The sequence below is a fragment of the Limulus polyphemus genome, unplaced genomic scaffold (assembly GCF_000517525.1).
Source record: "Limulus polyphemus unplaced genomic scaffold, Limulus_polyphemus-2.1.2 Scaffold2028, whole genome shotgun sequence".
Lineage (NCBI taxonomy): Eukaryota > Metazoa > Arthropoda > Merostomata > Xiphosura > Limulidae > Limulus > Limulus polyphemus.
This window is the reverse complement of record NW_013667638.1, coordinates 188,558-194,617: the sequence shown is the minus strand read 5'-3', so window position 1 is coordinate 194,617 and position 6,060 is coordinate 188,558. Positions and strand designations below refer to the sequence as shown.

The window sequence follows — 6,060 nt, the reverse complement described above, 5'->3', positions numbered from 1 at the left end:
GATTATACGGATAAACAAGTACTGGTTGTTTGTACAAAACAGTAATGATTACGTGGATAAATCGAAACGGTTTATTGTCACCATGGTAACCAGCGATATAATTATACGGATAAACAAGTACTGGTTGTTTGTACAAAACAGTAATGATTACGTGGATAAATCAAAACGGTTTATTGTCACCATGGTAACCACTAACATGGTTGCATGGATAAAGTTGTTGGCACTGTGATAACCAGTATGGTTATATGGATAAACCAGTTCTGGTTTTTGGCAGCAGCTAGTGTTGACTGTGTACTTAAGTTGCTGTTATTAAGGCAGAACGAATCTATATTTGTTTCTTACAAGTGTTAATTATATATTTCAAAACTAATTCTAAAAATGTCTTATTCAACAGAATAAATTATACTGTAAGCTATACTTTGTAAGCCATACTGTTGCAAAGTATCACTACTTTATTCAACAGAATAAGTTATACTGTAAGCTATACTTTGTAAGCCATACTGTTGCAAAGTACCAATACTTTATTTAACAGAATAAGTTATACTGTAAGCTATACTTTGTAAGCCATACTGTTGCAAAGTACCAATACTTTATTCAACAGAATAAGTTATACTGTAAGCTATACTTTGTAAGCCATACTGTTGCAAATACCAATACTTTATTCAACAGAATAAGTTATACTGTAAGCTATACTTTGTAAGCCATACTGTTGCAAAGTACCAATACTTTATTCAACAGAACTTGATTTATTTCTTTGTAAGCTATTGCTACAACGTGCCACTAAATAACCTTCATTATGCAGAAATATTTCTTTCAAACTTCTATTCCAGCTGTTTATTTTATATTTGTCTTACAATCAGTCATAAATGTTCAGTTGGTCGAGTTCTTTTAAAATATACCCTGTTATGTTAATGTAAACAACTCAGTGTTCAAATAAGCCTGTTATTTCTTCAATAGTTTTTTTAAAGTCAAAAAATAATAATAATATATATATATATATACATGCCAGCTTCTTGCAACTAACTATACGTCAGATGTTTTAACAACAGTACTTCAGTTATAAATCAGGTTTCTGAAATTATTTACCCCAACACTTTGTCTGTCTCTTTGTGATTTATTTTTCTGTGAACTACTACGAAACTATGCTTGTAGTTGAAGTCATATATAAATAATGTCAGCCATTTTCGCTGTCGTACAACCACACGAGCCTAAAATACATAGTAGCCTACCTTCAGAAGGATTTCTTTTATTATTTTACTGGTAAATGATATAGTGAACTAAAATAACATTGGCAGCGCGAAATAGGACTTCAACCGTACTAACGTAGAACTAAGAGTAATGCTTCATACATTGACATATAACACTGCCAGTAGTTTGAAAAAAAAAAAGTTAGTTTATTTTCTTTTTTTTTAGATTCCATAAACGAAGACCTAATTACTTGTAACTTGGTAAAACATGATTGGTTGAAGTTCCACAAGCTATAAGTTTGGTCTTTTAAAGGCTTTATGCTAAAACGTCGCCTTTTACACGAGTTGAAAAGAGTGTCTTTATTTCAAAATCAACTCTTTGAATGGGACTATTTTTGATGGGGAGAAAAAGCGTTTATACATAAAATATTCTTGGTTGTTAATATATTGGAAGAAAAAGATACAATGTTACTTGATAACACAGAGAATTAAAACTCTTGGTTGTTGAATGAGATAGAAACTCATTAATTACTTTCAAAAAATCCGGATTAAAAGTCACTATTTTTCATAAGACTTATCATTATGCTTGTTTTTGCGTTTCTATGGTAATATTCTGAAATCGGCTTAGTGGAACATACATGATTTTTCAGTTGTCTGTCAAAACGAATCTTGATGACTGGGAAGCTTCTAATAAACCTATGTACAGTTGCTACTTAGTATGTATCCTATCGGATAAAGATGGCGAAAATTATATCTGTTATTCTTTTATGACAACTAGAATAGTATAGAAAGTTTATCTGGGAATAATTCTCAGAGAAAACAACCAGTGTTCTGTTAAACAGTATCTTCTGTTGATTAAACGTCTTCAAAACACCAGAATACGATTATAGCGCAAAGAGACAAGGAAAAAATATAGTTTATATGTCGTGTTTAGAGCAGAAGCGTTGAAAACTCAACCTTCTAACTTTCCTGTTAATGTTTGGTTTAAACGCTATATGATATTTACACAATAGGCTTTGCTGTTAACCCTAGAAAACACCACCTTAAGTCTATATAAGTGAGGCCAGGAAGCCTGAGGATAGCGATAGTGGTTCGTATTGATCTCGTTAAGCAGGATTTAATGTACTAGTCATGTCATTCACAGACGGGGTGCTTTACCAATCGGTCATTTAATAACGTCAGTGCTTATAACATGTCAAAATGGCCGAACGACTAAGAATTACATCAAACACATATCCTCAGAGCGAGGAAAGCTGAATTTATATGCTTTATTTCACTATTTCCCCTCTTCTGTAAATCATTGTCAAAATGTAAGTGTAGAATTAACGTTATGTGTGTGTGTCATGTTTTTAACTAGTTATAATTAATTTTGTCTCAATTCCATAATGTTTTCGTACTATTCCGTACTTATGTTATTGTCTTTTATATGTTTCCTAGATACACACTTTCTTCCACAGTGAACATAACCATTTCTCCAAGCTTTGACATATTTGTAGTTATTTCAAGATCCAGTCGGATACCCAACTATCATTTAAGAACAACAAGGAACCTGTTGGTCCATCTAAGCCGTCCCATCCACTAAACTAAGCCTTAAGACAAGAAATAAAACACTCAACGCCAACCCTTATCATTAAAATATTTATCAAACCTTCCCTTAAACTTTTTTAAGTTAACTGCAGCTACCACATCTGAAAGCAATCCATTCCAAAAGCCAACCACATCGTTAGAAAAATTAAGCTGTCTCAGCTGAAGATGACTCATGCCCTGCAAAAATCTGTGTTCGTGGCTGATACTCCTACCATTCTCAACATTAAATACAAAAAACGGACGATGCATCAAAATTATCGCTTCCATTAAAAATCTTATAGCACCTTTTTAAATAGTCAAAATCAACTTCAAGCTGTTGTGATCATTTTACGAAGCTGTAAACATCTCTTGTGCTAGTTACCATGAATGGATGTTTTTAGTTTAAAATATACTGAGTTCGACTACTTTTTCCTTTCTCCTTTCTTCATTTTTAAACTTTCAAATCTCCCACTAGAATCGTTCAAGTTTTAATTATTTTTTTTTACATTTCTCATTCTTCTTGCCCGGGATGGCCAGGTGGATAGGGCGATCGACTCGCAATCTGCGGGTTCGAATCCCCGTCACACCAAACATGCTCGCCCTTTCAGCCGTTGGGGCGTTATAATGTGCGGTCAATCCCACTATTCGTTGGTAAAAAGAGTAGCCCAAGAGTTGGCGGTGGGAGGTAATGACTAGCTGCCTTCCCACTGCTAAATTAGGGACGGCTGGCGCAGATTCAAAACAAACAAATATTCTTCTTTGCTATAATCTATTCTATCATATGGTTAATGGTAGAATTGTAAGCACAACGCCGCTAGTATACAATAATTTAGTCTGGGTAAGCACCTCGTGCTTATTGCGAACAGTAGTAACATATCTTACGATTACTCTCCTGTTTAATTAATTCTGAACTACCTAGTTTAACTTACAGCAAGTTACCCATAAAAGTGATAACATTTTATTGTTTTTCCCGGTAGGAGGTGGAGAGTATACCGTAAATTTTTTTAAGGGACAAAACGGACACAACAGCACTACGCAATGAAACTTGAAACGGTGATAACTTCACTGTACACATCTTCCAGACTTTTTTTTTTTCGTACATTTATGGAACATAGAATAATACTGGTTGTTTATAAATGCTAAAGTTTCCAATAATACAGAAAAAATATTTTTTGCAGAATGTTATTTTTAAATGCTAAAGTTTCCAATAATACAGAAAAAATATTTTTTGTAGAATGTTATTTTTAAATGCTAAAGTTTCCAATAATACAGAAAAAATATTTTTTGCGGAATGTTATTTTTAGTATAGGTTACTGTGAAAGTTTCTTTGTAATTAATATGACAAATAATTAAGAAGATATGATTAGTAAATCCTACAAATAAAAATAACTGTTTTTGATATACATAACAAAATTCAGTTGAGTAAGCAATGTCGCCAATTCCTCGGTCTTTTCCCAGGCCCCCTAGTGGCACATCGGTATGTCTGCGGACTTACAACGCTAGAATCTGGGTTTCGATACCAGTGGTGGGCAGAGCACAGATAGCCCATTATGTAGCTTTGTGCTTACTTACTACCAAAGAAACTAACAATTTCCTTCAATATTCAGCCTCCACTTCAGTTTCTGTTGGAATGTCACTCCCTCTCGTAGTGTAAACTTCAACAATTCATGTTATTTATTATTATTTCTACTTTCTAAATTAATTATAATGTATATGGAAAAAAATTATAGTTCAAAATTTTAAATATTTATAAGTTAAGTCTTTGCTTACACTAAAACACAGGGGCTCACTTAAATATTTTAATTTTACTGGAATAACTTTCCAACTCATATCATAATTCATATAAAAGACAGTATAAATTATTATAATTATCGTGAAATTATTCGTAGTTTGGTGCCTGTTAGATGGTGAATTATTCTGTTGTAATCATAGGTATTATGTATAGGATGTTGGGTGGATTCTTTACGATTATTCAGTAAAAAATTATGCAAAGTTCAATCGACATATTGATATTGAAAGCGTTTTATTTCTCCGACTACAAGTTCTGCAAGTTGCACGTAACTAAAGATAGGCCTAATTTCATAAACTAATATCGCCTCAATAGAGGCTACTTACTTAGTTATATATATTTTTCATATATCTAGTATTTTGTCGAAACTACAAATTCAAAACTTAAATCGTTAAACTACCTAACTGACCGACTTATAAATCAGCAACAATCACTTTGATCTAACTCCTGTTTTTATATTGTTCAAATCGTTTTCTACACTTTCGAGAAATGTTTAACTATTATTGGTCTATTATTAACTATTATTAATGGTTTCCAACCATTATTAACTATTATTTGCAAAGCGCTCATTACGTAGGGTTAAAATCGCCCTCTAGCGAAATATATTACATATGATTAAAAAAATTTTTAAATTCACAGCTCACAACACTGTCACTTCTCTGAATTGTGAAATCCCTTGATTAATCCTTTTACACAAGCAAAAAAAATAATTAATTCATTAAATGTGTGAAATAAAGTACTATAATCAAAAATTTTAATAACAAAACAAAAATTTGAAAAACTTCATTCTTTACTCATTTACTCTCTCTAAAGTCTAAACTGTACATTCGACAAATCTTTTGACGGTTTTATTTTTTGTGGCTCATGCCTTATGGTAAGAAGAAATTACCTTTTGTGCTTATCTTGGGCATCGCCAGCATTTTTCGGAGAGGTGGGCGGTTCTGAAAACAATAGCAGACGTAGGCCTAACTAAGCCTTACTTAAGTCTGTAGAAGTTCATTACCACGTCATTGTCAGAGAGAAGAAACGCTTTAGCAAACAAAGGAGGTTATCATTTATAACACCACGTTTGGTAATTTTTACACAACTAGATTTAGTTTTCCGTGACAATCAAAATGCAGCTGAGGGGTTCTTTCATCCTCACCCCTCCGATGTCCATGACTAGGAGTAGGACTCTAGAACTTAGAAGTAGGAGGTATTGCATGCACCCTTTTACTTTTCGTTTAAACCCTTGACAGTTTGAGATAGGCGAATGACCAAATTTAATAATAAAGGAGAGGGAACTACTTGAATTAAGTACGACTTACTAACACAGACGTTTTAAATATAACATTTTAAATTTCTTGATAAATTTATCATCTTCTAATTTCTTGCACAAATTAGCTTTTAAGTCCAAACAGCAATCTGAATTGCTAATTACATTAGGACATGAACTATCAATCACAATTCTACCTAGGCTTACTGTTAATGGTTGGAGACGGCTTGAATGGGTAATGAAAAAAAACTTTATATAAGTTT

General features: G+C 32.7%; 1 protein-coding gene across 1 annotated transcript in view; it reads left to right on the top strand.

Annotated features, from left to right (window-relative positions):
• The window catches only part of LOC106465717 (putative polypeptide N-acetylgalactosaminyltransferase 9), a 49,998-nt gene that overhangs the window by 25,394 nt on the left and 18,544 nt on the right, over positions 1 to 6,060 (top strand). The window lies entirely within an intron of this gene.